At 36.5% G+C, this 24,075-nt stretch overlaps 1 pseudogene; it reads right to left on the reverse strand.

The window, feature by feature from the left end:
• Nucleotides 1-2,152: 2,152 nt before the first annotated feature.
• Nucleotides 2,153-24,075, reverse strand: part of LOC126692065 (UPF0481 protein At3g47200-like) — an 81,692-nt pseudogene continuing 59,769 nt past the window's right edge.

Here is a 24,075-nt window from a genome sequence, read left to right on the forward strand (position 1 = left end):
TCAATGGAAATGACCGGGAAAATCTCCACCGAATTCAAGGAAACCATCACCCATACCTGCGCGCGTCTTATACGGCAGTGTGTGTCCAGCGCAGGATTGCTGGGAAATAACAATGTTTGTTGGTTGGTTGGAAAAGTTAGAATGTTATTTTTTGTTTGGTAAAGAAAAGGTTTGATTTTGAATGTTAGATAGCCTAATTTGCTGGATTTGGTGAAAAAGTTAATGCTATATATGCGATTTGATCATCATTTTAAGATCTGCATATATTTCAGAAGCAACCTATCGCAAATGGTGGGTGTCATCTAGTGAGAACAAGGGATGCTAAAATGAATACCGACGGAAAAGAAGAACACCCAAAACATTTATTTATTAAGAAAAATGTTGAACAATAGTGTTAGTATATCACAATTAGATACATTGATAATTTTAGTTGACGAAAATCCAGGAATTTTGATTGTTCTTGAATTTTTCAGTCCAATTAAGGGATTTTCTAGAATCAACAACCCATACATATCCTACTTTGGGTTCAAAATAATAGGTCAAACTTAGGTGCAGTACATTATTTCTATTTGAATTCAAACACTTAGTTTTTTTTTTTTTTAATTTAATTATCCTTGAAAATGATAACATTATTCTTTTATATATATATGATAGAAACTCTACTCTAACCAAATCTAAATGTATATGTGTGTTAAGCTCCTTCCTGAAAACTTGAGCCACTCTTGACTCCACATCCTACAAGCACTTATACTTGTGGAATAACCATTATGCTAAATGTGATCATTATTCTTATTTTATTGGTCAATGCAACTAAGTGTTTAAATTTAATTAAAAAAATCTAATGTACTTCATCGAAAGTATTGTGTACTTAATTTTTACCCCGCAATAATATATTCCTTTGTCCTAAATTCTTAGTCATTTATTGTATTTTTTTTATGCATAATTTTATACTATAAAAACTTGAAAATTAAATATTTGATTAATGATATAGTTATTGATTTTTGTTATTTTCTAGAAATTTTGTAAGTATAGAGAATATAATAAAAAAAATGTAATTTAATAGTGAATTTGTCAAAATTCACATCCAATAAAAAGATATTGAGTGATATTATAGTTTTAGGCTACAATCAAGTTTATTGCCAAACTTGGTCTTATAGTTCTCTTTAAAAAGTCAATATTTATAATATTTATAAATTTACTAACTTACCTTTTAATTCATTAAAAAATAAAATACCTCTCTTTTATTATTACCTTTTAATTTATTAAAAAAATACAATATTTCTCTTTTATTATTACCTTTTAATTTATTAAAAAAAAACAATACCTCTCTTTTATTATTACCTTTTAATTTATTAAAAAACACAATACCTCTCTTATATTATAGTTTAAATTAAGTATGGTAATTTTGGAAACTTTGTATCTTCTTATTTGAAAGACATTATATTATGTGATGCTCCCTTAAAAAGTTTAATTTTCTAAACTGGCCAACAAAACGAATGGAGTACAATTACAAAATCGCAAAGATATAGTCATTAAGGGCTTTTTATTTTAGACATATGCCGTGAGACTGAATCATATAAATCTCTTTGCTTAAACTCTCCATTTCTCCTCTCTCTACATCTTTCATTTATTGACATGGTATTAAAGCTACTTTTCTGTTGCCCTTCACTAGATTTTAAGTAGCCCATCGTCAAGTATCGCTCGGTTCAACTGTTAATCGTCATTGTTCGGTTGATAAGCAGCCATTATTTTTCTTCAAACAAGGCGCTTTCCCATTTTATTTTTCGCATAAATTCCGATTTTAGAGATTGTTTTCTTATTTGAGACTTTCAGGTCACACAACTTAGCCAGTCATACAACCTTTTGCAAATGTGTATAACATTTATTTAATCTATAATTTAAGATTCACGATGCTAGTATAAGAAATAACATCTTTTAACTATTAGACCTACTTTCTCTAATGCATGCGTGGGATTGGGATATCATAGAATTGATCATAGTGCGATTTGGCGCAATGCAGATCTAGCCTCAAACGGGCCAATGCTGGACCGTTGACTGTTTGTTACTTCTTTTTTTTAATAGCGACCGTTCTATATTTTTTGAAATAACAATAACATCCTTAAGGAATGAGTAAATGACATATACACACAAATTAGCATTTTGTCTACGATCTGTCTCACATTCTCACTTCATGTTGGCCTCGCAAGCACAGAGTTAACCCTTGAGGCAAGATGGGTCTATTACAAAAACTCAAAAGTGACACAACAAATTACAAAAAATTTCACACAATTACAAATCCATGATCCTCTTAAATGTATGATCATGATCGACTATAATTAAACATGGTTTAATCAATGTGTGGAGAGAAAAGGAGGCTCATTATTATTTCTTAGGAGGATTCACATAAGCTAACACTGTGTAAAAAGTCTGTGTAACTGTAAGGAGCAAGAGCACAAAGGCAGCCAATGCAGAAATAAACGACCAAGGGGTGTCAAAATACCTATACTTGAAGCCTGCCCACTGTACATGCCAACTATTCTGATAATGGTCGTGAACATCATTGAACAACTTCGACAAATAACACAAATCAATATCAAACGCCACATCCTTACCCAAATTGTTGATGAACCGAGCAACCTCGGCCTCGGTCCCAAAGAAATTCTCGATTATGTTGCAATCACTAAGGTACTCCACGTCCTTAGCTGTGTTGACAAGGCTATCCAAAAATGTAGCGTAAGTAGTAAGGTGCTTAGAGGAACTATTGTGACATTGCTCGAATGCCACGCAGTTTACCAAGAAAGATGTCATGAAATCGTCGATGGTTATAGTAGGCATCTCGATCACACCATGATGGAATTTCACAACCAAGAAGCTGTCTTCTTTGCCTGGATTGAGACAAATCCCCGAACGACGTAGCTTCGAGACACAGTGGATGATATGTGTTGGTATGTTGCCCCTCTTTGGCAATTCTTGATGGGGTGGGATAAAACTTGAGCGTACCAAGTCAAGCAAATGCAAGCCCTTGAGATCTTTGTGACTCTCTATGATATCTTCACGTCTTTGAATTATGTTGTTAAAGAATCGCAAAGCAAGCAAGGACAAAGATGGACCAGACTCCTCGTTAGGCATTTTTGTAACCTCAAATAAACGTTCCAAAACAAAAAATGGAATCTGATTTTCAAGTCGAAGAAAGTCCCTATAGAAAAAAGCTATTATCCAAGCCATGGTGACGATAGGATCATCAGGCTCAAAAAGTTTCAGATTGTTAACCTTTCGAAACAACTCTAACAAAAAACAACCATCAACAACCATCATTTCAAGGAACTCATCAGAGCTAAGGTGTATGGTCTCTGAATAACACTCTCTAGCTTCTTTTTCAAGTGGTTGTATGCTTTTCAAGTAGTCCTCCAAGGTTAAACCTATAGTTTTGTTCCTAGAGAGCAAAGAACCTAGGTACCTCCACTTGTGCTCCTCGATCATTTGTAGGTGAGACTCGCCACGATGATAGGGGCCGATGGAAACGATTTGGGGTTGATATGACTTGCCGTTGATGTCCATTAGGCTCTTGGGAACTCTGAAAATGCAACATGCTCTTTTACCTGCGGCTTTGCTTAGTAACTTTGGGGTTTGGCTGATCTTCTCGTGCATCGAATCTAGGTGATCCTTGTTGATCTCCCAAATACTCACTATATGATTGGCTTCTCCTTCTACAGAATTGGTTCCCATCGTGGATTTTTGGTTTTTTAAGATTATGGTTGTGAAGATAAACTGGTTTGGCTATGCGTGGTGGAAGATTGAAGAGGATGGGAAATAGTCTGTGGCTGAAAGGTACATGTTAGGTATTAGGAGAAATTGAGAGGAATGGATGGTTGGATGAAAATTTAAATCAGCTGGGGAAAAGTTTTCTTTTCCTCTTTCATTTGGTTTTGGTTTTGATATTTTGGGCAACTTTAATTGAGAAGGTCTATCCTCATTGATACGAACCTTGATATAATACAAAATTTATGTATATGCTCTTTGTTTTTTGTAATACTTAGGGAGATAGGTTACAAATATATTATTTATGCTAGCTTTTGATTTTTGTATTTTCTTCAGAATGATAGATGATAGTTATTATAAGATTATATAGATTGTAGACTTTATCACTTTGGATGGAATGGTGGTTTTGATTGGCATCCTCAAGACAATGACAAATAAATAAATAAATATATATATATATAATTTGGGATAAGATCAATCACAGTAAAAATGTGATCAAGAAAACTTTGAAAATTATTTTAGTTAATGATTCTCTTAGAAACTTGGACAAACTATTCATTTTAAGATAGACAGATCTAGAAATATATTTCAATAAGTCTTATTTGTCTTTTTTTTTTTTTCAAAAAAAAAAAAAAAAAGTAATAGTCTCCTATTAATCCATTTATCACTTTCGTTTTAATAATTTAATAACTACAACAAGTGGAGGAGCAAACCTTGATCTTTCTTATAAAGAAACCAAGTAATATCATTGTATTATAATTTATAAGATCCTTCACAAGCCATTTCAAATTAGATTTTTTATAGATGAAACTTTTAATATATATATATATTAAAAGAAAATGCCTTTAACATTTATATAAGATATTAGATTTCTTTTCACTTTTAGTGATTTTTTGTGTGTACATTCTAGTAGAAAACATCATCCATGAATATAATTCACATTTGTAATTGATAATTTTCTTTTTCATGCAGACAAACAATGATCACTTTTTTTTTTTGACGTAATTTATAGTATTTTTTTATTATTATTATTGATATGATAGAATTTGATCTTATAGTATTTACTTTATGATATGTATTATTTATGATTGAGCTAAGATATTAATTGATTTTTTATATAAGTGAAACTAATAAATAATAATAATTCATAATAGGATCTTATATTGAACCGTGAAGCATTATTTTTTTATTTATATTTTTTATAAAAGTGAATCATAAGTTTTTTGGGCCCAATTCCGTACCAAATTCTGCTAGTAAATGAGAAGTCTTTATTTTATTTTATTTTTATGAATAATGAGAAGTCTTTATTATAATTTCATCGAAACAAATTTATATTGATTGCGGATATAAGCTGGCGGAAGTGATTTTTCTTTTTTTATTTGCATTTGTTTGGTAGTTGGGGAACGTGCTAGCAACAACTCTCTCCTCATATTGCTGTCTTTTTCTTTCATCTTGCTGTTTGGATGTAACAACTAACAAACTATCACATTTATTAGTTTCTTTCTTACATAACTCTCTTTAAAGGATCCACTTTGACAAGCTCAACCATCGATCAAGCGAAAGTAGTTGGGGAACGTGCTAGCAACAACTCTCTCCTCATATTGCTGTCTTTTTCTTTCATCTTGCTGTTTGGATGTAACAACTAACAAACTACCACATTTATTAGTTTCTTTCTTACATAACTCTCTTTAAAGGATCCACTTTGACAAGCTCAACCATCGATCAAGCGAAAGTTTTGAGCCCTATGTGTAGGATCTATATATATACTTACTAGTCACTAATCTTCATGATGCATAGGATCGAAGTGGACTAAATTAAACCAAAGTAGATAAAAAGAACCAAAGTGGACCGAATAAAACCAAAATAGACAGAATGGACCGAATAGGACCAAAGGGGACTGAATAGAACCAAAGTGGACAGAATAGACCAAATAGGACTGAATAGGACCAGATTGGACTGAAGTGGATTGAATGGACTGAATAGGACCGAATTAGACCAAGCTGGATAGAATGGACCGAATACGACCAAACTAGACCATATAAGACCAAAGTGGACCGCATAGGGCCAAATGGACCGAGTAGGACAGAAGTGGATAGAATAGGACCAAAGTTGACCAAATAGAACCAAAGTGGACTGAATAAGACCGAATAGAACCAAAGTGAACCGAATATCATATTTTGAAGGGAAAGTGAAGTGGTGTACAAGCAAGGGAGAGAAGTCAAGGTTAATGCTATCGTGGGGAAGAGAGTGAAGGAAGAGAGACTTGAAAGTTGAATGGGAGTGGTGATGGAAGAGTAGCATGCTCACTACATTAGGGTTTTTGGATGTTTTTTAAGAGACCATCACTTGCTTAAGGCTGGGTTTTGTTCCCATTATTTTTTTTTAAAATTCTGATGTATAAATCTGTGTTTAATTATACCAAATTTATCCCTGACAACAAAAAATAATTATATGAGATTAATTCAATCATATAGTTGGAAGCATTGACGATATTTAGCTGCTTTGGTTTCAAAAAAAAAAAAAAAATGCATGGGGGCCGAAGTTTGACTGTGTCCATTTGAAAACTATATAATCCCAATCGTAAAAGTTATATGATTCAATAGTAAGAAAAGGTGAGTGGATTCTAGTTAGCTCAACTGGTAAAGTCTCTGATAGTAGTATAAGAGATCTGAGGTTTAATTCCCACCTACACCAAAAACTAATTGGTGTCTTGATCTGATGATAAAGAGTTATCATCAGGAGTGAACGCTATAGATTGAGACTCTCTCCAAAAAAAAAAAGTGAAAGCAATTTTAATGGTTGAAGAAGTTTGTAGCATATAATTCTTTACATTGGAGAGATAAATCAATAATTTTTTTCTTAATAAATATATTGCACTTTCTAAAAAAAAACATATATATATATATATATATTGCGCAAGACGACCACGAGAAAATTAATCCTAATGATTCATAGCTATAAATAATTATAGAAAATAGATATAAATCATGCAAGGGCATATAGCATAAATCAATAAATAATCAAGGAAAATGTTAATAAGTGCCCTTAAGACACTGGTTAAGAATCCAATTAAAGAAAGTTTTTATGGGAAAAGAAAAAAAATAATTAATGTTTTGACAGTTTTTTTCATTTCTCATAAAAGTAATGTCAAAACTTTTTTAACTAGATTCTTGACTAGTGCCCTAAGGGCACTCGTTAACATGACCCAATAATCAACATGAATACTCCAAATTAATAAATAATGCAAGGACATATATAATTGCTATCTTTCTTGGGACTTACAATGTCCTAAATGCGTAGCTTGATGAGAAGGTCTTTGGTGGTGACTATGAATACTCCAAATTCAATACTAATAAAGATATATGCGCAATCTCGAATCTCCTGTCTGTGAATCACAAGAGAAAAACAAAGCATAAATCAACACACACACACACAGAAGCTTCCAACCCCTATTTTATAATTCTTCAATCTTTCCCTTAGGTTAGATTATACGTTGGAAATACCACCAAAAAAATTCATTGGACCTAAAGGTCGTTAATGATAATTTAACAAGTAAGGATAGATGAATTTTTTTTTTTTTTTTCTAATTATATACCAGAAATTATACTTTAAATTATTTTTAATGTCAGAAGTCACATATTAAACCCAGTAACTTTATACGTTACAAATTAAATCTTAAACTCTTAAATCTATTTAAATTCAAACTCTAAGTCATGCCGTGAGTGATATAAAAGAGAAATAATAGAGTACTTGAATTAAGATGGATTTAAAATTTTAGGATTTAATTTGCACTTATGAAAGTATAGGGTTAATTTGAAAAGCCCCAAAATTATAGAATTTAATTTATGAATAAATTTAGAGAGACACAACTTTTTTTGCAATTTGTTAAAGTTGTAGTAGTGAATCAATCTCATCATCGATATCTTTTTTATTTAAATTTTCACAAGCATCAACAATAAGACACTTAAGATTATTCATGACAACAGAGGTTAAGGATCAAGATCACACTCAAAAAATTAATCCAATCAAAACATACCCGCAACCAATTTTTTTAATTTTTTTAAAAATGCTATAGCAGCGTTTTAAAATGCCACTATAGATCTTTATATTTTTTTTTGTAAGGTTGAATTTATTCAACCATCTAATTGGCTTTATTCCGTGCCAAATTTACTTGTATTTCAGTATTTAGTAACCTTGTATTTAGGTGGGTTTGATGTAAGGGTAGTGAGTGAGATAAAGTGAAGTTTGCTCAAGAGTGTGCAAGAAAACAGAGACTCGCGGCTTGGCCTCGCGGGTGACTTACGGCTGCAAGCCGCCAAACGCACCACACGTGCCAAGCATGCCGGAAGGTGAATAGTCATGCTAGCTGGAGCACTACAGGACAAAACAGGACAACTGGCCATGCGGTTATCTCGCGACTGGATCTTGTGACTTAGTCAAGCCGTGAGCCACCCCTGTTTTGTAAAACCTGACGTTTCACATTCCTCTCACACTCCAGTATAAATACCCCTTTTACCCACAAATGTAAGAGAGTTTCCAGAGAGAATTCTGAGAGAGAAACCCTAAAGAAAAACAAGATTGATTCACCAACAATCTATACATTAGAGTCTCTTCAAATTCCTCAACTCTCTTCCTCTCCATTGTCAAATCCTTGAGAGGCATTTAACCAAACCTTGTTCTCACCATAATCAGCACTGTGAGAGAGCTGTTTAGATTTCTGGGAAGCAGTTAGGAAGGAACCAATCTTCATTGGTTGATGCTACGGTCTAATAGCGGAATCCGGGAAGCTAGAAAAGAAAAAGGTTCGGCGCAACCTCGTTGGAGCAAGAAGCTTGGAGGGCTTAGGTGCACTGGGTAGATTAGGCTTGGAGGGTCTATTGCTGTCCATGTATCCCAACTATATTTTCTAGTGGATTGTTTACCGCTTGGAGGGCGGCGGAGAGGTTTTACGCCGAGGGCTTCGGTTTCCTCTTCGATAACACATCACGTGTTGTCTTTGTGTTTGCATCTTCCTTCCCTTTATCTTTGCCTTTTATTTTCTGCTGTGGATGTGATTTTAATTGGCTTAGATTGTTTACCAATTCTGTATTAAGCTTTTGTTCATGTTCCGCACATTAATTGTTTGATATAAAGCTTGTCTTGGTAAGTTGTAATTTGGGGGTCTAAACGTTCAAGGGTGTTTATACACATAATTGAACTTTCAATTGGTATCAGAGCAGGTACACTTGTTGTGGTTTTATTATCTAAGTGTGATCCTAGACCCCTGTGTTGTGGTAGCTGTTATGGAAAATACCATGCTGAATTGTAGCTTAAGTATTTGTGAAAATGACTCTATGCATATGTCTGAAGGGTGTTTTACTAATGATCTTGTAGAGTTGTTAAAAACTAAGAAACATGCTAGAGTATTTGTTCACATGCTGGAATATTTTGAAAATCAGAATCATGTCTTACACAGTAGCATATCTGAATCTAAATCATTGATTAAGAAATATAAAAGGAAGAATCGAATGTTGTGTGAGATGATTGAGAGTCTGAAAATGAAAAGTCAATCTGAAAGAAGCATGAAAACTGATAATGAATTTGTGTTTGAAGATCAAGAATGTTTGTCACATGTGAGCTTATTTGTGCATACCTCATTGAAGGTGTTTAATGCATGCTTGTGGTATCTTGACAGTGGGTGTTCTCGCCATATGGCAGGGGATAAGTCACTGTGCAAGACACTCAAAGAAAAGGTTGGTGACTATGTGACCTTTGGTGATGGAAGTCATGCTCAAGTCCTAGGCAAAGGAACCATTGAGATACCTGGTTTACCGCTATTGAAAGATGTGTTGTACATAAAAGGGCTGAAGGCAAATCTACTGAGCATCACTCAAATTTGTGATGATGATTTCCTGATACAATTCTCTAAGAAGGGATGCTTGATCGTCAATGAAGATGGGATTCAGGTTTTGGAGGGAAACCGGACTACAGATAACTGTTATGGAATAGTTCCCACGGCACCCATATCGTGTAGAAGTGCTCGTGTGGATATGTTGGAGCTGTGGCATCACAGATTTGGGCATGCCAACTTCAAACAAGTAGCAAAAGTGTCCAAACTTGAAGCAGTTGAGGGACTTCCTAAGTTTGGAAAGGTGAAGAAGACCGTTTGTGGTGCATGCCAAATGGGGAAGCAAACAAAGGCAAGTCATCACAAGGTGAATGTGATTGCCACTTCTCGGTGTTTGGAGTTACTTCATGTTGATCTAATGGGGCCTACCAGAACTGAAAGCCTAGGAGGGAAAAGATACATTATGGTCATTTTGGATGATTACTCAAGATACACTTGGGTTGAATTCCTTAGAGAAAAATCAGAAGCATGTGAGAGGTTGGAGATTCTGTGCAAGAAACTACAAAACAAAAAAGGGGTCCCTATTTCCAAAGTTAGAAGTGATCATGGGAGGGAATTTGAGAATGCAAGATTCGAGTCCTTCTGTGAAAAGAATGGAATCAAAAGAGAATTTTCAGCCCCCAAAACTCCACAACAAAATGGAGTGGTAGAGAGAAAAAATCGAGTGATTCAGGAGATGGCAAGAGTCATGTTGCTTAACAAGCAAATACCTCAAAAATTTTGGGGAGAAGCTGTCAATACCTCGTGTCACATTGGCAATAGAATATTTTTCCGAGTAGGTACAAAGAAGACCGCCTATGAGATTTGGAATGGAAAGAAGCCTAGAGTGAAGTATTTCCGGGTGTTTGGAAGTAAATGCTATATCCTAAATGATCGGGAGAATCTTGGGAAGTTTGATGCGAGAAGTGATGAGGGTATTTTTCTTGGGTACTCTACTACGAGTCGAGCGTATAGAGTTTTTAACAAGAGAACTAACACTGTGATGGAGTCCATAAATGTCAAGATTGATGATGCCTTATCTAAGGTGGAGATGATTGATGATGCAGAAGGACCGAGCACCAAAGAGCCCGATGTTGAGGTAGAAGCTCTGGATATAGAAGGTGAAGCACCTACACCAGAAGTAGAATCGACTCCCATCAACCCAAGAATGGAAACAAGATCGATGTCTAGAACATCAAGTCCTCTTACTCCTCCGGAAGTTCATCCTCCTATTTCTCGAAGTGATGAAGTCTCCACATCAAAGAAGCCATCTTCAAGAGTAATCAAGAACCATCCGGAAAGCAACATCATAGGGTCTCTTGATGAAGGTCTTCGCCTCAGAAAAGGAAACATCCTGTTAGCCAATCATGTAACATATCACTGTTATCTTGTGCAGTTTGAACCAAAAAGGGTTGAAGAGGCTCTTCAAGATGAGAATTGGGTTGAGTCAATGCATGAAGAGCTGAATCAGTTTGTGAGGAATGATGTGTGGGAACTTGCTCCAAGGCCTGAAAGCGTTCATGTTATAGGCACAAAATGGATTTTTAAAAACAAAACTGATGAAGATGGAGAGATAATTCGAAACAAATCTCGGTTAGTAGCTCAAGGATACACTCAAGTAGAAGGAGTAGATTTTGATGAATCCTTCGCTCCTGTGGCAAGACTCGAATCCATTCGAATCCTCATGTCCATTGCATGCACTTTGAATTTCAAACTCTATCAAATGGATGCAAAGTGCGCATTTCTGAATGGATATCTAAATGAAGAAGTGTTTGTTGAGCAACCAAAAGGATTTGAGGATCCTCACTTTCCAGATCATGTATTGAGATTGAAGAAAGCCCTTTATGGCTTAAAACAAGCGCCTAGAGCCTGGTACGATCGGCTTACACATTACCTTCTAGATAGAGGATTCAAAAGAGGGTATGCCGACCGAACTCTGTTTGTCAAAAATGATGAAGATTATCTCCTTGTGGCACAAGTTTATGTTGATGACATAGTGTTTGGGGCAACCATTGAAGATCGTGCTATTGAATTTTCTGAGGAGATGAAGAAGGAATTTGAGATGAGTATGGTGGGGGAACTCACATTTTTCTTGGGTCTTCAAGTCAAACAACAGAAGGAGGGTATATTTGTATCATAAGAGAAGTATGCTCGAAACATTGTCAAGAAGTTTGGACTAGACTCCAAAAAACATGCCTCCACTCCCATGAGCTCATCCACTAAACTGAATGTTGATTCTTCTGGAGTAGAAGTAAGTCCTACCTTATATAGGAGCATCATTGGGAGTTTGCTCTATCTTACAGCCAGTAGACCGGACATTGCTTTCAGTGTTGGCGTTTGTGCCAGATACCAAGCTAATCCAAAGTAATCTCACCTGACTGCTGCTAAGCGAATCATTCGATATGTGAATGGTACTTCAAACTATGGTCTGTGGTATTCAAAAGACTCAAATGCTTGTCTTGATGGGTATTCAGATGCTGACTGGGCTGGCAGTGTAGACGATCGGAAAAGTACTTCAGGCGGCTGTTTCTACCTTGGTAACAATCTTGTCTCTTGGATGAGCAAGAAACAAAATTCCGTGTCTCTATCTACTGCTGAAGCAGAATACATCGCTGCTGGAAGTTGCTGCACTCAGCTTCTTTGGATGAAGAAATTACTTCATGACTATGGAATTCCTCAAGAAACGATGTGTGTCTTCTGTGACAACACCAGTGCCATCAATCTTTCCAAGAATCCTGTCCAGCATTCAAAATCTAAACACATAGAGATACGTTACCATTTCATTCGGGATCTGGTAGAGCAAAGAGTTGTGTGTCTTGAGTTCATACACACCGACAATCAAAAGGCAGACATCTTCACCAAGCCTCTCGATGGTCCACGGTTTGAATCACTCCGTAAGACCATTGGTGTTGGTACAATTCCTTGACTCTCTTGTGTGATGTGTGCTTCACATATCTATAATATGATAAGCTTGTCTGTGTTGGGGCACACACTACTTTGTTCGCTCTTTGTGCAGCATGATTATTGTTTGTTTATCTATTTTTGAATACTGTTGCTCCTTCTTATGTTTGTTCAATCTTTTTCTTCTTTTATTTCAAAAATCCAGTTTTGCCCTGTTTTGGCGACTCAGTCGCGGGTATGTCAAGTCGCGAGCCTCAGTCGCTTCTTCGCGGGTCATTTTTGGCAACTTGTTCGCGAGTGGAAGGTCCAGTCGCGAGGGTTACTCAGAGATTTTCACGGCTCAGCTCGCGACTCACTCGCGGGTAGACCTTCCAGTCACGAAAAACACTTAGAAATTTTTTTTCCAAACTTGTGTCTTAGAGTGTTTTGGCGGCTTGGACTGGCGGCTTTGTGGCGACTCACTTCAGTCGCAAAAAACGCGTGTTTTGGCAAAAATAGGGGCAGTTTTTAAAATTTTTGTTTTCCCTCGATCTTTTTGTGACTGTTCATTGTCTCTCTCATCTGCTTTTACCCATTCACACCGTGCCTCCATTTTCGATCTCCATTTTTGCCTCTTTTCAGATCAAAATCCTCAAGTAACAGGTATGGGTTTTCTATCTTGACCTCTATTCTACTTGTTTTTGTATTTTTCCCTCTGGATTATTCGCATTTGTTTGTGATTTTGAGATGGGTTTTTAGCTCGGATATTACTCTTTGTCCATGCTTTGCTTATGGAAGTTTTTGTTTCTGTTTTGAGCTATATTAAATTGTTGGTTTTGTTAGTCATCATGTGTTTAGCTAGGGTTTGCTATTTGATGGTTTCTCATCTTGCTTGATCCACTGTTGATGTGTTGATTCAAAATGATCCTGTGTTGAATGTGTGTTTTTTTTTTTTTTTTTCTTCTCAGCTGATTGTGTGGTTTTATTCTGAACCTCTCTACTGTGTAGCTTCATTTGGGCCAGTTTTGTCCCTCATTGCTATTCTCTGGTCATTTTCATCTAGATATTAGGGTTTCTTCATAATCCCTAAATTTCCATTAACCCACTGCTAATAAAGTCTGTTGGATTGTGTTCTGTCATTTCCTATATTCATGTTTCAGACTAGACATGTCACCATTCAAGAAAGCAGCTGTGAAAGGAGGCAGTTCCAAAGGGAAGGAACCCGTCATTGATGTTGATGATTACCCACCTCAAACAAAAGTGACTCGTTCTTCATCAAAGAGATTCGATCCCAACAAGTTCAGATCCTATGCAGCCTATCAGTCTCATGAGAATTATTTTCAAAATGCTACTCCATTACTAGAAAGAACTGTGGATCAATCGTCATTTCATGACACTGACATTCCGAAATGGTTTGCTCACAAGGATTGGAATTACCTTCTCTCTGATCTGGATAACGCGTATGAAGATTTGGTAAAGGAATTTTATGCCAACGCAATTGTGGAAGAAGATGAACTTAAGTGCTGGGTTAGGAAAAAGAGCTTTTCAGTCTCTCCTGCATATCTGGAAGAAATCCTTCCCATCAACAGACCAATATTCCGACACTCACCGGTCTATGATGATCTTTGTCCTGATGAGGAGCTTCTCAAAGAAAGTCTTGGACAAGACTTGGAGTTCTCACCCAATGGAAAATCCATCAGTGTTTCCTCTCTTCCTCCAAAACTGAGAGTGCTTACAATTGTGATGTTTCACAATTTGTACCCTTTTATCAAGCACTGGGTATATGAACCTCGGACGTGCTTTGTTTCTTCATGATCTAATCTCTGATGTGGAAATAGACATCTGTGCTCATATCTTTCATGTTCTGCGCAAAATGGTTCTACGAATTGAGTCTCGGACATGCATTCCTTTCTACTGTCTCATTTCAAGGATCTTGAAGCTCAAGGGAATTTATCCAACGACAGATGAATCTCCTCTCTCAAAACCGAGTCCAATCGACATGCGTACATTCAATGCAAGCATTGGACATAGTCGGAAGAGAGCCAATCCAGAAACTTCTGCATCTCACAGTGGCTCTCATTTCAGCACTCTCTCCCTTGATGAAAAACTTGATCACATTGTATACTCTGTACACAAGTTGAATACAAAGATGTCCGGACTCACATCTACTCTACACCATCACAGCACTCGATAGGATATGAAGTTTACCTCACTTCAAACTCAATTGGATCAAATTCAAAGAAAGCTGGAAAAGGATGCATAGCCTATTCCATGACAAAAAGGGGGAGTGATAGGCCTGATCAGAGGGGGAGGATATTACCTAAGGGGGAGTGTCTTTGCATTCTTCTTCAGTTTAAGTTGATATATTGTGTTTTGTAAACTGTCATTCTGTGTTTTGTACCCATGTGCTTTTGTAAGCTTTTAGGGTTAATGTTTTATGCATATTTATGTAGGCTTTATGGTTTGTACTTTGCTTAATGCAGCCTTTATGCTATGTTGAAATCAGTACTTTAATCTAAATGTCTTGCATTTTGATTTATGTACTGTCACTCTAGTGCCCTTGTAGGATTGTTCCTAGATGCATATAGCTTGTGTATTATGCATTGGTTGAGTGTTGAGCATACAAGTATCTTGCCTTGTGCTTGTTAACTTGTATGTCCTTGTGTTCATTCCAAGTGTGAATGAGCACTGTGATCACTACCTTGTGGTGTTCACTTGGTTGATCAAGCCATGGTTTGTTTCTTAACTCCATCTTTGCTTGATCACCTTTAGCTTGCTTCATATGCATTTCATGTTTTTCTGCATACAATGATCATGGTGTATTGTTGTGTTTCAGGAGTACTATGTTCATATGTTTCAAGTGCTTCACAGCTTCTAGAGTTAGGTGTGAGTGAGTTTTGTTCAACTGTTCCCAACTCACATGTTAAGTCTAGAGTCTGTTTTAGGGTTTTGTCACGGAATAGCCAAAGGGGGAGATTGTAAGGTTGAATTTATTCAACCATCTAATTGGCTTTATTCCGTGCCAAATTTGCTTGTATTTCAGCATTTAGTAACCCTGTATTTAGGTGGGTTTGATGTAAGGGTAGTGAGTGAGATAGAGTGAAGTTTGCTCAAGAGTGTGCAAGAAAACAGAGACTCGCGGCTTGGCCTTGCGGGTGACTCGCGGCTGCAAGCCGCCAAACACACCACACGTGCCAAGCATGCCGGAAGGTGAACAGTCATGCTAGCTGGAGCACTACAGGACAAAACAGGACAACTGGCCATGCGGTTATCTCGCGACTGTATCTCACGACTTAGTCAAGCCGCGAGGTCAAGCCGCGAGCCACCCCTGTTTTGTAAAACCTGACATTTCACATTCCTCTCACACTCCAGTATAAATACCCCTTTTACCCACAAATGTAAGAGAGTTTCCAGAGAGAATTCTGAGAGAGAAACCCTAAAGAAAAACAAGATTGATTCACCAACAATCTATACATTAGAGTCTCTTCAAATTCTTCAACTCTCTTCCTCTCCATTGTCAAATCCTTGAGAGGCATTTTACCAAACCTTGTTCTCACCATAATCATCACTGTGAGAGAGCTGTTTGGATTTCTGGGAAGCAGTTAGGAAGGAACCAATCTTCATTGGTTGATGCTACGGTCTAGTAGTGGAATCCGGGAAGCTAGAAAAGAAAAAGGTTCGGCGCAACCTCGTTGGAGCAAGAAGCTTGGAGGGCTTAGGTGCACTGGGTAGATTAGGCTTGGAGGGTCTATTGCTGTCCATGTATCCCAACTATATTTTCTAGTGGATTGTTTACCGCTTGAAGGGCGGCGGAGAGGTTTTACGCCGAAGGCTTCGGTTTCCTCTTCGATAACACATCGCGTGTTGTCTTTGTGTTTGCATCTTCCTTCCCTTTATCTTTGCCTTTTATTTTCTGCTGTGGATGTGATTTTAATTGGCTTAGATTGTTTACCAATTCTGTATTAAGCTTTTGTTCATGTTCCGCACATTAATTGTTTGATATAAAGCTTGTCTTGGTAAGTTGTAATTTAGGGGTCTAAACGTTCAAGGGTGTTTATACACATAATTGAACTTTCATTTTTTTTTAAAAAAAAAAAGGATATAGCAGCATTTAAAATGCCACTATAGCCAAAAACCATCAACAAAAAAATTATTAATTACCAAAAATTAATTTTTGGTAATCAAAAGTTTTTTATTTTTTAAAATTGAAATTTTAATTTTTTGAAATTTGAAAGCATTAATATTAATGGTTTCAAATTTTTTTTAAAAAGATGAACATGAAGAACTAAGAAAATTTTTAAAAAAAAAATTTATTTTCTTTTCTTACATCAACCTTATAAATCTATCACTCAAATTTACAAAAATACAAACACATGCCCCAAAAATTTACAAAAAAAATAAACATTGAACATGATTTTCTTATGTGTTGAAACCAAGGAAGTCAATTCCATATCGTACCAACCGGTACAGCCGGAATTTTCCATACCAGTGCTTAGACCGAAACAGAAACACAGCTGTTTCATTCCGCTCCAAATATTGAGACGTACTAGTCATTTCGGGAAAAATACCAAAAAAAAAAAAAAAAAACCAGACCTTGCAATCACTTCCACTTTTCTGGCAGCAACGCCACTTCAACAATCATTCTCCATCTCCTCTTTGTCTTTGGTTTTTCTTCTTCTTCATCTTTCGTCCAAACTTGTTCCACTTTTATTTTTCTTCTTACTAACTAATGTTTCTTTTAACTTTCTTTGCTTTTTGTTTTTGTCAAATAAGAGCATTCTCATCAAGAATGCTAAATGCTATAAATGCTATTTTTTAGCATCAAAAACCCAAAAAACCCCTCCATCAAAACTTGTATATGCTTTAAAATTTGCAATCTTGCTACAGTGCACTCTCATTTTTGAGAGTGCATTGTAGCAAGATTGTATAATATTTTATTGATTTCTAATTCTCTCTCTCCTCAGACACGGCTTACTTTCTCACTCTCCCTCTCGTTCACTGGTTCTTTCTCTCGTTCTTGTTCTTTGGTTCTCCCTCACTCATCTGCTCCCCATTAAGCTTCAAGGGTTTGTGGTCGGCGATTGTGGTCATGATTTGGTGAGTTTCATGGGTCTGATTTGGTGGGTATCAGTGGTGCTCAGCAACAGTTTTGATGGGGTTGAGATCGAGGTGGTGGGTTTTGGTTGGGGTTAAGAACGAAGTGAGTGGGTGGTGGTGGGTTTTGGTTAGGGTTGAGATCAAGGTGGGTGGGTGATGGGTTTTGTGGTTCAATTTGAACGACGACATCAAAGAGCTCGTGGTTTTGATCAAAAAATAGTGCTCCAACAATAAGCCTTACATGGATCCTAGAGACGACAAGGTTAAACGCGGTGTTTTGGGTTTGCTCTATTCAATCAAGAGCGAGATTGTTCCAGAACAATCTAAGCTCACTGAGATTTTCTCCAAGTTAGGGCTTCGTGACGCTTCAAGTTGCAAAGAAGAAATTGAAAATCTCAAAGAAGAGGTTCAAAGTCAAAACCAAAGCGACGAGAGATCAAAATTGGAGGTGATTTCTGGCTGATGGTGGTATGAGGATGTGGGTTTGGGTGGTGATGAGGTTGTGGGTTTGGGTTTGTGGTTTTGGTGGTTGGGGATTGTGGTGGCTGCCTGGCTAGTGGTTTTTTTTTTTTTTTTTTTATGGTGGTGGTGGCTAGCCGTGGGTATGGCTATGACTGGGGTTGCTTGGACTGAGAAGAAAATGGTGGAAAGAGAGAGACACAGTGGTAAAATAAAAATAATATTATTTAAATGAAGTTGTAAAAAAAACATAGAATGTTTGATGTTTGGTGGATTGTAAAGTGGTATGTTAAAATTGATAAAGTAAGATTTTGAAATGATAAATGCTAAAATATTTAGCATTCTTGATGAGAATGCTTTAAGCGACTTTACCTTTTGTTAGGTGTGGCAGTGTGCCCTGACACTACAATTTAAATTTCAAATAGATTTTTCTATTTTTTTAATATCAAAAGGACACAAATTTCAAAGGCATTTGATAGGGATGGCAATTTTTCCCCACCTCGCTTAACCCACCCCTCCCTACTTCGCCCCACACGGGTTTTCCCCGCCCCGCAAAGGTGGTGGGGCGGGGATGGGGCAAGATTTTAGCCCCGCACCACGAGACGGGGCGGGGATGGGTTTAGACTTTTTATACCCACCCGTCCCCGCCCCGCCCCTCCCCTCCCCGTCCCCACCCCTCCTCACGTTGCTAAGGTTTATAATTGTAAAATTTTCAAATCCTAAAACCTTACTATTTAAACAAACATATTGAAAGTTCAAAAACGTGTACAAAACACCTTTGAACGTTTAGACCCCCAAATTACAACTTAACCAATTCAAGCAAAATGTCAAACAACTAGTGTGCGGAAACTTAACACATGCTATAATATGAAATTGGTTAAAAACTATCTAAGCCATAACAAAATAAAATCCACAGCAGATAATAAAAAGGCAAAGATAGAGAGGAAGGAAGATGCAAACACAAAAACAACACGCGATGTGTTATCGAAGAGGAAACCGAAGTCCTCGGCGAAAAACCTCTCCGCCCCCCTCCAAGCGGTAAACAATCCACTAGAAAATATAGTTGGGATACAAGGACAGCAATAGACCCTCCAAGCCTAATCTACCCAGTGCACCTAAGCCCTCCAAGCTTCTTGCTCCAACGAGGTTGCGCCGAACCTTTTTCTTTTCTAGCTTCCCGGATTCCGCTACTAGACCGTAGCATCAACCAATGAAGATTGGTTCCTTCCTAACTGCTTCCCAGAAATCCAAACAACTGTCTCACAGTGATAATGATGGTGAGAACCAGGTTTGGTATAATGCCTCTCAAGGATTTGACAATGGAGAGGAAGAGAGTTGAGGAATTTGAAGAGACTCTAAGGTAGAGATTGTGGGTGAAACAATCTGGTTTTTCTTTAGGGTTTCTCTCTCAAAATTCTCTCTGGAAGCTCTCTTTCAATCGTGGGTAAAAGGGGTATTTATACTGGAGTAGGAGAGGAATGTGAAACTTCAGGTTTTACAAAACAGGGGTGGCTCGCGGCTTGACCTCGCGGCTTGACTAAGTCGCGAGATCCAATCGCGAGTTAACCGTATGGCCAGTTGTCCTGTTTTGTCCTGTAGTGCTCCAGCTAGCATGACTGTTCATCTTCCAGCATGCTTGGCACGTGTGCTGCTTCTGGCGGCTTGCAGCCGTGAGTCACCCGCGAGTCCCAGCCGCGAGTCTCTGTTTTCTTGCACACTCTTGAGCAATCTTCACTCTATCTCACTCACTACCCTTACAACAAACCCACCTAAATACAGGGTTACTAAATGCTGAATTACAAGCAAATTTGGCACGGAATAAAGCCAATTAGATGGTTGAATAAATTCAACCTTACACATATTAATATTAACTTATTTTATTCTACCCAAAGTGGTTCTCTGCCTTTATTTTGTTATGTGTTATACTATGAGATTTTTTTTTTTTATGATTGTTTTGTTAAACACTTGGATATATTATTCAATTTTTTCTAAAATTTGATTTGATTTGATTTGATGGAATAAATTTGGTTGTAATTTCAAGTATACTTTTATTTATGAAATAGGTTTCATTATAAAAATTTACTAGTTGTAGGGCAAATTAACAAAAAGTAGAGTTTTACGGGATAGGGCAAGACAAAACCATGCAAGGTGGGGACGAAGACCCCATCCTTCAGCCCCACCCCACCCCGCCCCATTGCCATCCCTAGCCATTTGACAATTCAAATTGATAGGCCAAAAATGTATTGACCCCTTGTGATAAATTAATTGATTAATAAGCCAACTTTATTAATTAATCAAATTAACATGCAAAGTACGTGGTAGCACAAACAAATCACCAATTAACTAAAGTATGCAGCAGAAATTAAATTGACACAGTGATTTGTTTACGAATGCGGAAAACCTACACGGCAAAAACTCCACCAGGTGATTTTAAGGTCACCACTCCTGAGAATCCACTATTATCAAAACAAGCAGTTACAAGTAAAGGAATCCCAGTACCTTATACCAAACTACAGTTGAACCCTTACCCCAATACCCAATTGGACTTGTTCAGTAGTGACAATCTCTCATTTTCAATGCACGGCTCCCAGTACGTGACTAACCAATTGCGCGGATCCCAGTATGCGACTTCAATCACCGACTAGAGAAGGTTGTTGGCTGCATAGTTCTTCAGATCATGAAGCTGTTTGGTCACAAAACCCTATGGTGTACAAACACAACAGCTTCTTCAAGAACTAGGGCAAACTAGGTTTTCGGTCACACTTCTTCACTCTTGTGAAATTTGCTCTTGTGCAATTGTGTACAACCTTTTACGGACCTTAAAATAATCCTTATATATGTTTAGGGTTGTGAGAAAAGAAAGCTCAAACATACATTCACAGATTGGATGTAAAAACAATCCTGAAAAACTGAATTTCATAAATCTCGACAGATACCCTATCTATCGAGCTGCTGCCGAGCCATAGGCTGGAACAGCTCTTCAAGGCTCGATAGATGCTAGCTGTCGAGTTTTAATGAACAGCACTTTTCACACTTGAATCTTGGACAGACTTGCATGACTTTAACACTTAAACATGAAACCTTTTTTCTTGAAGTATTAAACGCATTTTAGATCTACTCAAATACAAGTAAAGTGCATTTTGTCAAAGGATTAGCCAATTACATAAAATAGTGACATATGTTCCTAACATGTGAAACACATATGTCCTAACACAAATTAAGGATGCAAGTGATCTATTGAACACTTGAACCTTATTCGGATTGGGGGTCTTTTATTTATTTAAGGAATATTTTGGAATATGCCACTATTATTTTTTTCTTTTTCTTCTAAATTTTTTGCAAACTGTATGTTAACATTCTAGGACGTTCTAGGAATAAGTTTTTTTTTTTTTTGTTTGAGCCTATCCGGATTGGTTTTTTTGGTTTTTTTTTTTTTTTTTTTTTATAATTTCTATAAGAACGTATAGTGGTGTTTGTAAAATGCCACTATAGACTCTTTTAAGACAAATGACCAATAGTGGTATTTATTAAACGCTACTATAGGTCCCTCGATTTTTGTTTTTTTTGGGTTGGGCTATAGCAATGTTTCACAAACACCACTACAGGCTCCTCAATGTTTTTTGGTTAGGCTGTAGCAACGTTTTACAAACGCCACTATAGGCCCTTGTAAGACAGAGAGCCTATAGTGGCGTTTCTAAAATGCTGCTGCTATAGCCCAACGAAAAATAAAAATAAAAAAAAAAGACCACCAATAGCAGTGTTTTATAAACGCTACTATAGGCTTATTTTCTTATGAAAGACTATAGTGGCATTTGTAAAACGCCACTATAGGTCCTAGTTCTAAAAAAAAAAAAAAAAAAAAAACTAAATGAATTTTTTTTTAAAAGTATATATATATATATATATATATATATATGAGGGAACTTCTTAAAATTTTTTAATTGGTTTTTTAAAAAAAATAGGACCTATAGTGGCGTTTCTCAAACACTGCTATAGGTCCCTCAATTTTTTGTTTGGGGTTGGGCTATAGCAACGTTTTACAAACACCATATATATATATATATAAACGGTGGCATTTATGAAATGCTACTACAGGTCCTTCTTTAGAAAGAAAAAAATTATTTTTTTTTAAAAGACCTATAGCAACGTTTTACAAGCGCCATTATAGCCCCTTGTAAGACCAAGACCTATAGTGGCGTTTATGAAACGCTATTATAGGTCCTTTTTCAATTTTTTTTTAAAAAAAAAATTGGAATAGGTTTTTTTTAAAGGACCTATAGCAACGTTTTACAAATGCCACTATAGGTTCTTGTAAGACTAGGAACAATAGTGACGTTTTTAAAACATTGCTATAGGTCCTTGGAAGCGTTGCTACAGACCTAGTATTTTAAAACGCCATTATAAAGCCCTCTGAGCGCTACTATAGATATGCCTATAGTAGCGTTTTTTAAAAACGCTGCTATAGGCAACTTTCTTTGTAGTGTAGTTATAGAACTACACGTACCACTTTCCTTTTCTACACGGATGACACCTCACCCCTCACCCACATCCTATTCTATCTTCCTGAACATTCCCACCCCAAGTTCATTCTCATGTTTTAATTCCCTCTCTGTTGCTTCCTTCACCTAAAGCCTTACCTCTCTATAGTTGAAGCAACAATCCCTCCCCTCTCTCACCCGAATTTATATATCACTCTCTCTATCTCTCTCAAGAATGGATCAACACACTATGAACACTAGGGTTCAGCTTCTAGGTTTAAGGGTAAGAAAATAAAATGATTTCCTTGCCATGGGTATTTTTTTTTTATAATCAAAACTGAAAACTATGGGGATTTTGAATTATTGTTATTGGCTTAGAATTATTTCTAAAAGAAGTTTAGATATTAATATCTTTAAAATCTGTATGTGAAATGTACTTTAGTGGCTTTTGTGTCTTTTGTGATGTTGTTAGAATCCATGTTGGAAAAGATTAAAACTATGGTGGTTAATTTAGTGTTTTGAGTGAAAATGAATGTCTCAGTGCCTTATTCTTTCCATTCTGATAAGTTCAAGCCTAAATATGAAATTGTTTATTTATTGGTTAGAGATGTTTCATTAGTGGTTCATTATATGTATAGTATTAATCTGGTGATGTGTTATTTAGGAATATCATAATGTTATATTGTACAAGGTAAAAGAAAGATATATGCATGTCTACTAACTAATCTATGAAGATTTGTCTTCAAATGAAATATAACTCTTATGAATTAGTAGACTAAGTTCTACCATCATTATGTTATTACCATGCTTAGGCTGGCTTCCTGCATGGGAATACAGCAAGTCTTCGCTCTTATTGACCCTTATTTAGGAAATGTTTACTTATATCTATTATTTGTACCATAGTATTACATCAATAAAAAAAGGCAAACTATTTGCATTGTTATTTGAAGTAAAAGGTCCATTACAGCTAAGCCATTTGGGCATTGACAAAACGTCTTTTTTGGTGTAATTTACAAAGATTTCATTTTATTTAACACGCTGTAAAACCTAATGGACTCTTAAACCCTCTCATTAAGCTTGAATGTGATAACTTAATGAGGTTTTGAATCTAAGAAAGTAATTTCCAATACATGCATTATTGCTTCCCCATTTCAAGCTTGTTTAGAATTTAGTTTGGTTCCATTTGTGACATGAAGTGAATACGAACATGAACGTGATGGTTTCTCTTTGGTTATGTGGCTCATGCTATTAGATGTATGCACGTTGTGTTTTGGGAACCTCTTTGAGGTGGGATTAGGATTTCTTTGATTTTGAGAGCTAGGTTTTCGAGATGTATCTATAAGTTTATGCGAAGGTAGAATTGATAATAATAAGTTTTGATATTTGATATAGGTGTTACCAGCATCCAAGTTTGAGCTCCTTTGACTTTAGACTCTCGGTTCCTCTGCTTTTAGGTAAGGGATAAGTTATATGAGCATTTGGTAAGTTCTGAGGTTATTTTAAAGTGTATTATGCATTAAAAGGTTTTTTACTAAA

This window comes from Quercus robur, chromosome 7, assembly GCF_932294415.1.
Source record: "Quercus robur chromosome 7, dhQueRobu3.1, whole genome shotgun sequence".
Lineage (NCBI taxonomy): Eukaryota > Viridiplantae > Streptophyta > Magnoliopsida > Fagales > Fagaceae > Quercus > Quercus robur.